The sequence below is a fragment of the Argopecten irradians genome, chromosome 8 (assembly GCF_041381155.1).
Source record: "Argopecten irradians isolate NY chromosome 8, Ai_NY, whole genome shotgun sequence".
Lineage (NCBI taxonomy): Eukaryota > Metazoa > Mollusca > Bivalvia > Pectinida > Pectinidae > Argopecten > Argopecten irradians.
In genome coordinates, this window is record NC_091141.1 from 811,079 (window position 1) to 823,310 (window position 12,232).

At 36.9% G+C, this 12,232-nt stretch overlaps 1 pseudogene; it reads left to right on the forward strand.

The window, feature by feature from the left end:
• LOC138329046 (uncharacterized) overlaps positions 1 to 9,248 on the forward strand; it is a 45,619-nt pseudogene extending 36,371 nt beyond the window's left edge.
• The last annotated feature ends 2,984 nt before the right edge of the window (positions 9,249 to 12,232 follow it).

Sequence of the window (12,232 nt, forward strand, 5' to 3'; positions counted from 1 at the left end):
TCGAGAGACTCACTACCATGAAATTGACTGTAAACTTATTGAAATGTGAATTTTGTCATGCAACTGTTGAATTTTTAGGCCATGTTGTAGGACAGGGGCAGGTTAAACCTGTTCAGGCCAAAGTAGAATCAATTATAGATTTTCCAACTCCTGGAGGCAAGAGAGAGCTGATGAGATTTCTTGGTATGGCTGGATACTACAGAAAATTTTGTCAAAATTCCTCTGTTATAGCAGCTCCACTTACTGCTTTGTTAAAGAAAAATGTCAAATTTGTCTGGTCAGACGAATGTAAGTCTGCCTTTGAAAAACTGAAAGCCATACTATCAAACTCACCAGTTCTGACTGCTCCAGATTTTAATAAACAGTTTAAACTGTTTGTTGACGCCAGTGATGTAGGTGTTGGTGCTGTTTTGATGCAAGAAGGTACTGAACAAATTGACCATCCAATTTGTTACTTCTCGAAACAAGAGGCCTATGGGCCTTTACGGTCATCTGACTCATGGCACAAAACAACAAAGTCACAGTATAAAGTAGTGGTTAACAATTAATATAAATAGTACAAGGAACTCCTTAGTTGAATATGTAAGTTTCTGAAATAGGTAAATGTCATTTGTTGAACAAACTTGGTTGCCCTTCATCCATATATGGTTGTAACCCATTCAAGGATTAATATAAGGAGTCAGATTTTAAAGCCAAATTTCAGCTAAGCTCCCAGTTTGGACCTCCGCCGTACTATCCCCATGGGTCCTAGCCTGGTCCTTTATAAAATATGATTGTCCTCACCTAAAGTTCCCCCTTCTGAATCAATTAAAACCCCTTTAGACCAATTTTTCATTGAGATCTGAAATGAACCCCAACACAGGAAGTGGGCCAGCAGCCATCTTGAAATACCAAAATTTTTACGAAAATGTTTGCATGTTGTTCGGCATCAATTAAAACCCCTATAGACCAATTTTCATTAAGATCAGAGACTGAAACCTTAAAACAGGAAGTGGGCCAGCGGCCATCTTGGAATACAATAATCTTTACGAAAATGTTTGCACGTTGTTCGGCATCAATTAAAACCCCTATAGACCAATTTTCATTGAGATCAGAGAGTGAAACCTGAAAACAGGAAGTGGGCCAGCTAAAAGTAAGAAAATTTGCCCTTTTGGGGCCCCACCCCTCAGCCCCTAGAAGTCGGACCAGGCTCATTTATATAAAATATGATTGTCCTTCCCCAATGATGTTTAACACCAAATATAAATGAAATCCATCCAAGGATGAAGGAGGAGTAGGATTTTAAAGCTTAAAATAAGAAAGTTTGCCCTTTTGGGGCCCCATCCCTCAGCCCCTAGGGGTCGGACCAGGCTCATTTATATAAAACATGATTGTCCTTGCCCAATGATGTTTCACACTAAATATAAATGAAATCCATCCAAGGATGAAGGAGGAGTAGAATTTTAAAGCTAAAATAAGAAAATTTGCCCTTTTGGGGCCACACCCCTCAGCCCCTAGGGGTCGGACCAGGCTCATTTATATAAAATATGATTTTCCTTCCCCAATGATGTTTCAAACCAAATATGGATGAAATCCATCCAAGGATGAAGGAGGAGTAGGATTTTAAAGCTAAAATTAAGAAAATTTGCCCTTTTGGGGCCTCGCCCCTTTGACCCTAGGGGTCGGACCAGGCTCATTTATATTAAATATGATTGTCCTTCCCTAATGAAGTTTCACACCAAATATGGATGAAATCCATCCAAGGATGAAGGAGGAGTAGGATTTTAAAGCTAAAATTAAGAAAATTTGCCCTTTTGGTGCCCCACCTCTCAGCCCCTAGGGGTCGGACCAGGCTCATTTATATAAAATATGATTGTCCTTCCCTAATGATGTTTCAAACCAAATAGGGATGAAATCCATCCAAGGAGGAAGGAGGAGTAGGAATTTAAAGCTAAATTAAGAAAATTTGCCCTTTTGGTGCCCCACCTCTCAGCCCCTAGGGGTTGGACCAGGCTCATTTATATAAAATATGATTGTCCTTCCCCAATGATGTTTCAAACCAAATAGGGATGAAATCCATCAAAGAATGAAGGAGGGGTAGGATTTTAAAGCTAAAATTAAGAAAATTTGCCCTTTTGGGGCCTCGCCCCTTTGACCCTAGGGGTCGGACCAGGCTCATTTATATAAAATATGATTGTCCTTCCCTAAGTAGTTTCACACCAAATATGGATGAAATCCATCCAAGGAGGAAGGAGGAGTAGGAATTTAAAGCTAAATTAAGAAAATTTGCCCTTTTGGTGCCCCACCTCTCAGCCCCTAGGGGTTGGACCAGGCTCATTTATATAAAATATGATTGTCCTTCCCCAATGATGTTTCAAACCAAATAGGGATGAAATCCATCAAAGAATGAAGGAGGAGTAGGATTTTAAAGCTAAAATTAAGAAAATTTGCCCTTTTGGGGCCTCGCCCCTTTGACCCTAGGGGTCGGACCAGGCTCATTTATATAAAATATGATTGTCCTTCCCTAAGTAGTTTCACACCAAATATGGATGAAATCCATCCAAGGATGAAGGAGGAGTAGGATTTTAAAGCTAAAATTAAGAAAATTTGCCCTTTTGGTGCCCCACCTCTCAGCCCCTAGGGGTCGGACCAGGCTCATTTATATAAAATATGATTGTCCTTCCCTAATGAAGTTTCATACCAAATATGGATGAAATCCATCCAAGGAGGAAGGAGGAGTAGGAATTTAAAGCTAAATTAAGAAAATTTGCCCTTTTGGTGCCCCACCTCTCAGCCCCTAGGGGTTGGACCAGGCTCATTTATATAAAATATGATTGTCCTTCCCCAATGATGTTTCAAACCAAATAGGGATGAAATCCATCAAAGAATGAAGGAGGAGTAGGTTTTTGTATAAATAGTCTTACGCACGACGCACGGCGGACGGCGGATGGCGCACGACGACGGACGAAACGCGATGACAATAGGTCATCCTGACCTTCGGTCAGATGACCTAAAAATTTGACAAACACCAGAGAAATTATTCCACCATTGAGAAAGAATGTTTAGCATTGATTTTGGCCTTGAACCAATTTGATGTGTATCTCTGCACTACAGTTGTGCCTGTGTTGGTCTTCACCGACCACAACCCTTTAACATTCATTGGAAAAATGAAAAACAAAAATCAAAGAATTCTCAGGTGGTGTTTGACTTTGCAAGTGTACAATCTTGACATCAAACATATCAAAGGGAAAGACAATATTCTAGCTGATGCTGTATCAAGGATTTAAATATGACTTAATATGTCAAGAAAGTTTCCTTTTCAAGAAAACTTTCTTTTCTTTAAGGAGGGGTGTGTTATGTATGACACTAAATACATCCTATCATAACAAAGACAGTTTTGTGTGGTGAATGGTGTACTGTAAAACAAAGACTATTTTGTGTGGTGAATGGTGTACTGTAAAACAAAGACAGTACTGTAAAACAAAGACAGTTTTGTGTGGTGAATGGTGTACTGTAAAACAAAGACTGTTTTGTGTTGTGAATGGTGTACTGTAATACAAAGACTGTTTTGTGCGGTGAATGCTGAACTGTAAAACAAAGACTGTTTTATGTGGTGAATGGTTTACTTTAAAACAAAGACTGTTTTGTGTGGTGAAGGGGGGGGTGGACTGTAAAACAAAGACTGTTTTGTGTGGTGAATGGTGTATTGTAAAACAAAGACTGTTTTGTGTGGTGAATGGTGTACTGTAAAACAAAGACTGTTTTGTGTGGTGAATGGTGTACTTTAAAACAAAGACTGTTTTGTGTGGTGAATGGTGTACTTTAAAACAAAGACTATTTTGTGTGGTGGATGGTGTACTGTAAAACAAAGACTGTTTTATGTGGTGAATGGTCCATGTAAAACAAAGATTGTTTCGTGTGGTGAATGGTGTACTGGAAAACAAAGACTGTGTTTTGTGGTGAATGGTGTACTGTAAAACAAAGACTATTTTGTGTGGTGAATGGTGTACTTTAAAACAGACAGTTTTGTGTGGTGAATGATGTACTGTAAAACAAAGACTGTTTTGTGTGGTGAATGGTGTACTATCAAAGACTGTTTTGTGTGGTGAATGGTGTACTGTCAAACAAAGACTTTTTTATGTGGTGAATGGTGTACTGTAAAACAAAGACTGTTTTGTGTGGTGAATGGTGTACTGCTGTGTACAATATATATGTAATGTTTGATGTTTTGCCCACTATTAATTCAGGATGTGGTGTGTATAGCCAATGAGTATGGGATCACTCTAGAAGAGTGTGGCTCAGTGTTGGGTGTGGACAATGCCTCAGCGTCATCTGATACAGTACCATCACCTGTCAAGGACCCTGACCCTATTCTGTCTACCTGTGGTCTTGACTGGCAGACAGGCCCTAGGGATTCCATGCTCTCGTCATTTGGTAATCACAACTTTCATCACTAGCTTTGTTTAATTATGATAAAACCATTAGCATGAGAGAAATAACAACAGGAATCTGTTTATTTGAGTATATCTTCAATATTTGATATATTATTTTGAATACTTACCTGTAAATGATTGTATAGAAATTGCAAGATTTTTTAAGTACAGTAAAACACAGTTATAATGAACAAACTGAATTACTTTGTTATAAACATACAAATCTTAGACAACCCTTGAAGAGAAATGAAAATACTTTGTTATAACTATGAATTTGTTGTAAGCATGTTCGTTACAAATGTATTAAAAAAACTGTGTAAGCTTGTATCTTATGAAGCAAACTTTTTGGAAAGCCATTGTTTTCATTTTGATACTTGCATCTTAAAATAAAACACATGATATTGGACAACCTGTTTGTACCCCATTACAGATAGAAATAGAAATGTGACATCACCAGCTTCCCATCCCGTATCATGGTGTGAACAGCAACAGGCTATAAATAGTATCAGCTGCCCCGCGTCCAGTTCGCAGGTGTGTCCCTCACTGACCAGTCCACTCCTACCCAGTCGCCAGGCGGAGATTCTCAGACTAGACTACAGACTAGATAACCAGGGTAGTCTATTGTCTGACCCCCAGATGGGAATGGGGCCAGCGTCCCAGTCCTCAGAGGGCTACCACTTTTCCACGGAACCCTGCGACATGGACACTCCTATATCATTTGACATAGAACAGCTTCCCGAAATGTATAACTCGGATATGTATATGCCAGAAAATTACTTAAATGAGTTTAGTTAGTAGACACTAGGACTTCTGTAATGTTATCATGGATGATTTATGTACTTGTGTATGAGGATGAAACTTTATGCCTTGGTCTTCAGTGGACCTGCAACATTAACATACCTATCTTATCTAGTGTAGGAAAAAAGGCATAGTCAAATACAGTATAGCATGCAAAGCTTATTTGTATAATTTTAGTTGTTTTCTTGGTGGACAGTAACCACCAAAATACAATAACTATAACATTTAAAACCAGAAATGCATGCAAGAAACTTGTTCCATCAGTAATTTACATGAAGAATTCAAGTAATAGGCTTTTTTTAAGTTATACATACTAATTGCTTATTATGGGATATGCTGATCTATATTTGCCACAGGTTTTCCTGAGACCATAGGGGATTAGCCAGATAAGTGAAATGGAGATTGATCATTTGAATTGTAAATAAAAATCACAAGTGACTCGATGAAACAAAATGAGATATGTTTTGTGGGAAGTGCATGATTAGTAGCTCTAATCTCTGAGCCGGAGTCCAATCATGGAAATAGAGAAGTATGTTAAACCCTGACTTCCCTTAATTAAGGATACGTCCATGCCCTAATGTAATATACTAATTATAATTTGAAGTGGGTTATTATGAAAACTGTTCCTGTGGAAAAGAAAACTTTACAAAAGTTGTGATAGACTATCCCCTAATCCCCATACTTTAGAAGTAATGATACACTGTCCCCTAATCCTCACAGTTTAGATGATAGACTATCCCCTAATCCCCACACTTTAGATGGTAAACTATCCCCTAATCCCCACACTTTAGATGATAGACTATCCCCTAATCCCCATACTTTACACTCCCAAACCCTTCCCTCTATTATTATACTTATATAAGGACTTACTGGATTTGAATTAATTGCATCTCATTTGATGAAACATCCGGGTTAGTGATATACCAAAGACCTATGGGACTTTTGACATAACTTAGTATGCATTGAGGAAGATTATTTCTGTGCTTGCTTTAGTCTGTTTGTTTTGTAGTTTTTAGGTCACCTGAGACAAAGTCTCAAGTGACCTATTCTAATCGCCTTTTGTCCGTCGTCGTCCGTCGTAAGTCCGTAAACAATTTACAATCGACTTCTTCTCAAAAACCGCAGAAGCAAATTCAGTGAAATTTTGCACAAACCTTCTAAGGTATAAGGCCAAACAAAATTGTGATTTTTATTGTCCCTTCCCCCCAGGGGGCTGTGGGAGGAGCCAAAAGGGGTAAAATTGACTATAATTTCAAAAATCTTCTTCTCCACTCACAGATGTGATGGAATCAAATACTCTTCACAGATAGAAAGGTCTAAAGGTCCTTTAAAAAAATTTGAATTATATGACCCTGGGGTCTCAGGTTTCCGCTTGTATTATTGGGGAGGGGTTATTAAAGTTTACTAAAGTTTATATAGGGGAAAACACATTTTTGAGCATTATTTGGTCATTTGTAAAAGGAAATGATTCAAATGTTGTCAGAATTATCCCTATGAAATGGCCATTGAATCATATTAACAAATTTTCCATGACTGACTCCCAGGGGCCTTAGGGGTGGGGCCAAAAGGGGTCAAATAAGCTAAAACTTCAAAAATCTTCTTCTGAAATTCTGGAACTGGTAGAATCAAATACTCATCATAGATGGAAAGGTCTTAAGGTCCTTTACAAAAATTGTGAATTATATGACCCTGGGGTCTCATGTTTCCCTCCTGGGGAGGGGGTCAAGTTTACTATAGTTTATATAGGAAAAACACATTTATGAATGTAATCTGCTTATTTTTCATAGGAAACTAGTCAAACTGGGTTAGAATTATTAGCCTGAGATAGCATTTTATCGTCATATCCATATTGGTCCTGGCCGACCCCCAGGGGCCTTAGGGGCGGGGCCAAAAAGGGTCAAACAGGCTAAAACTTCAAAAATCTTCTTCTGAATTCACAGATTTCATGGAACAAAATACTCTTCATGGATTGGAAGGTCTTAAGGCCCTTTACAAAAATTGTGAATTTCATGGCCCTGGGATCTCAGATTTTCCCCTGGGGAGGGGGTCAAATTTACTATAGTCTATATCCTTTGGACGGCCGTAACGTATTTATGCGTAATTATGCATTTGCCCCATTTCATGCACCCTTCTGGAGCCCCACTGAGACCGTTGAAAACTAAATACTAGTTTTTTGAAAAGAAGATGTTCATCCCTATATAGCATGTCAATTGCATTAGTGACGTCACAAATCACCTTTGAACATGCCCAAATAAGTCAAAACTTGAGGTCTGAAATCCGGATTTTAGTGTGTGCCCGGAAACCTGTCGTTGTCAGCTTAATTATCAAGATACAGACATGCAGATGGTCTTAAACAATAGAAGAGATATCAAAGTAAGAGAAAATAGAGAGAAAGGGAAAAGGAAGGGGAAAATAGCACCGATTTCAAAAAACAAAAAAAAACAAAAAAAAACACAAGTCCCACGCGCAGGTTTCTGCCTCCCATGACCCGTGCGTGGTGACCTTTAGGGGACTTCCGGTGACTGTGTTTGCTTGTTTGTAGTGTGTACTGTTTCTTATCATCGTGAAAATTGCATCAAACCGAAATCTAGATGCAAACTGCTTTCATAGATGGCATTTGTAATAACCTACTATCAAAATCGAGTCAAGTTCGAATCCTGCCGGCCGTCGAAAGGATATAGGAAAAACACATTTATGAACATTATTTGCTTAGTTTTAATAGGAAATGAGTCAAACTGGGTTAGAATTATTAGCCTGAAATAGCATTTTAACCCCATATCCATATTGGTCCTGGCTGACCCCCAGGGACCAGAGGGGCGGGCCAAAATGGGTGAAAATGGCTAAAATTTCAAAATTCTTCTTCTGAATTCACAGTTTTGATGGAACCAAATTTTATAAAATCACTGACTGACTTCTAGTTTGGTTTTGTTGTTTAACGTTATCAAAGCAAATTGGAATTTTAAGAATAAGGTTTGGTAACATAATACACTAACTATCAAAATGAAAAATAAAAATTCTAATACGAAAGTTCAACTTAAAATTTATTTTAATTCGTAAATAATTTTTATAGATTTGAACCAACTTTGCAATGCTCTTGATCTGTAGCAGCACTCAGGTGACCGTCAAGGCATCTTGGGCCTCTTGTTTGTTGTTTGTGTGTTTATGCGTAGACATCTTTATAGTTACGATGCATTTTGATATTTTACTTTGTGAAGATTTTTTATTGTACCAGGAAAGAATGTCATTATCATATATGTAAGAATTTGTAAATAATTTAGAACTAACATAAATAAGAAAATGTATCAAAGTGGACTATACAGATTTGAGTTCTATAAATTATTTGTATACTGTATGAGCTTGAAGGCGTGAAGCTGTTATGTGCCAATAAAATATAAGTAATAGTACCAAGCACTAAGCTAGCTAAGCGGATCGCAAAATTGTTTTGCTTGTATTTGTAAAGCATCAATGGTTTGACAGTATGCATTTGAAAAACATAAATTACCATTTGGAGACGGGATATCATCTGGATAACGACGAGTCAAGGGAGACAACTGTTTTAGTCCCCAATAATGTTACCAATTGTAGGTGTCACTATCTTTGCATATTGAAATTGGAAAAAAAGACGATAGTAAGGAGTACATGTATATATTCACTCAAGTTTCACTCATTGTTTCATTGTTGTAAGTAAATTTTGTATGACTTTTAGAGATGTAACATACTCATTTCCAGAATTAATGCCGTACACCGACACGTAATTGTTCAGGTTTGTAGTCCCCTGTTGAAAGAACCTTAGTAAAAAAAACATTTAAAAGATGAAACCGCCTATGCACATCATTTCTGCTATCATCACAACCTTTCTATCTATGTGAGCCTTCCTTAGCTTTTGATAGTACATCAATGTGCTTAATGTACTATGGATATGTCTTTAATATTTTGTCTTTAGTTTATTATACTAAGAAACTTTGTGCTAGTTTGGTATTAACTTTGATTACTGTACATAATCAAATAATTCAAGAAAGAAAATTAAAGTTGAAAGCTTTCACGTACGAGGACATTAGTAATCGGGAGTCCTACTCATCTCTATCTTTATGTACCGTATTCGCCGTAATTAGCATCTAGAGCGTTTAAAATTATAACAAAAGTGGCGCTTATTAGGGAACGAAAATGTTAGTTGTGAACGAAAAACTTCTAAAATTCAACCGTATATGAACTCTTTCCGTAGCATGGCACATTAATCTGTCACTAAATATATGAAAGATTCGCAAATTCGTGTAATATGGAATAAAAAAATATACAATACCGATATTAAGCATTACACAGTTGTAAAACATATTTTAAATATAAACTTTATTTATTTTACATCGATTGAGAAACAAGTTACACAACTATGTAAATCACTCTCAATGGCCCGGATGTAAGCGTACGAGGGATCTTAGTGTTTGAGGAAACCGGAGTGCCCGGAGAAAATCCACATTATCTGGCAGGTGACCCCTGACCTTTTCACGTCTGTGCCGGGGATCGAAGAACCAACTCTCTCATATGAAGACGTTCAGCAATATTAAGACGGAGTATGAACAAAGACATCCAAGGCAGTGTTGTCCATAAAGCACAATTTATAACCTACCAAATTCTGATAAACTTCTGTTGGGAAAAAACAGACAGTTCTTTAAGTACTTGAAAATGACTGCATAGACATTTCAGAATAGAAGAATTAAAATCAAGAACCCAAAGTACAAAAGGAATACATTTCAAAAGATCAGTTGGAAACTTAAACATCTTTCAGAAATCATCGGATTGAAATTACATCAAAGCGCACATTTCAAATGAACAAAAATGACGTTAGCAAGTGAATTGACATTTTCCTTCACATTCAGATAAAGTGGTTTTAGTTTTAAAGACAATAAAACGTGTCTTTCGCTATACAATAGCACCATGACAACCAATGTGAAGGAGGAAAACTTTTTTTATTTTCATCAATGGTCGATAAAAGTAAGATCATCGCACTGTCTAACAGGAGGTTTTCTTAGGTGTTGGTTGTATGGGAACATTTATTGACTACATCAACGCCAGTATTGGCAAATATCTGCTCTTATCATGTGATATGTCGGGGATAATATATTTTTTATCATAGGGCAGATTTCAATTTCAATTGTCAATTCTGTAGTTATAACATGAATAATCCAAAACACTATCCTCTTGTCAAAAAAACTTTTGGTTGATAAAAGAAATATGATTGCCAAAATACATTCACTTGGACCAGTTTGGGTTGAGAGAAAAATCAATTGGCCAATAATGTGGATATGACACTATCTAAAGTTAAAGTATGTGTTAGGTAGGCTATCGTAGTGATAGCATACATTTGTAAAACAACACTTAAAAACTTATACACCTATCAGGTGTGAGATAAAAAAAAATCGTGTCCATATATGATTACAAATAGGTCACCTGTTATCGTAATATCGAACGCTTTCGCTGCATGGCGTCTTGTTTATTCCCAAACCATATAGTTTAAGTTTGACAACAAGCTGATTTATATATCCCTTAAGAGGACACTTTAGAACGAAAATGTTATGGCATGCTGGTGTCCTGCTTGGAATATTACCTATTAACGTGTACGCAAGGATTTATAAGTCTCATATACGTCCTTGGTATACGGGATAATACACAATGGCGTGTTTGCATCACCTGTGTAGGTCGCACGACACTGCTGACAGGACAGAAGTCTTTCGTCATATTTCTTAAAACATTTTCATAGGGGGTTATAGATCACTGTCACTCACACAGCCACCTCTGTTGTAAATAAATATATCTCTAATTCTTATTCTCGGAGATCAAATTCGTCGGAGAACATTATGCAGAACACTCGCTACCGTAGACAATCTGAGGTTAGTTGTTGGTAGACAGCGTGATACAGAAGACTGAGTTACATTAATTAGAGACAGACATCTAGGATTATCACAGACTTCACGATACCACTGTTTGGTATCTACTTCCGGAAAAATCGTACCCAAAAAAATTAGAGGGGTACGTGCTAAATCAACATCAAGCTCAAAGTAAGAGTTAGTAATGCACATGTACATATATACTTTAAGTGTATGTGTGTATTGTAAAACTTAAGGAAAAAAACCTGGTGATAAAAATAAACAGTTATTTGGTATATTTTTGACTAAGTTTCCATAGTAACAGAAAAAATACCAAAAATGGAAGGTTTGCAATAGCAAAAGCCAAAATTAGGGCACTTGTCTGATATATATACACGTAAAACGCGTTTCAAGGGCGATAATAAAATCCGATTGACTGAAGGAACGAACGATCAAAGTAACGAACGAGCAAAAAAGCACGCACAAAAGAAATCTATTTTATTCGTTCATACATTCTTTCTTAGTTCATTCGTTCATACGTTCGTTCGTCCTTTCTTTCACGCGTGCGTTTGTTCGATCGTTCCTTTGATCGTAACATGTATATCAATGTATATCATTGTACATGTATATCGTACGTAACCTACACTAAATTTATCCATGTAAATATTTTATTCCGGTCTACATGTAAACAATATGAAGATACATGTAGGAATATGGTATATACCATATAATATACAAGGCTTTGTCTTAATTCATATTAATTTTGAATATCTTAACATTATCAGCAGATAAGTATACATCTAAAACATCTATTTCCGGTAGATCGTTCACGAATATTAAGGACAGTAGTGGGCCCAGCACGGATCCTTGAGGGATTCCTGATGATACGTCTTTCCAATCGGAATGCTGTTTAAATAGATGTAGTGCAGTTGAACAACCGAAATGCGATATGACACCACAGTTAGTAAATTATGGAGCATTAGATATAAGCTGTTTAATAAAAATGAACACTTGAATAAGCATCGTTAGTTTCGCCCTGTAGATAAAATCGTGGGAAAGATTATAATGTTAATAAATTGGTAAAAAAAATACAAGGACATAAATATTAATTGCATATGTGATAAAATGCTTATCTGTTTATAGAAAACAAAGGTAACTTGT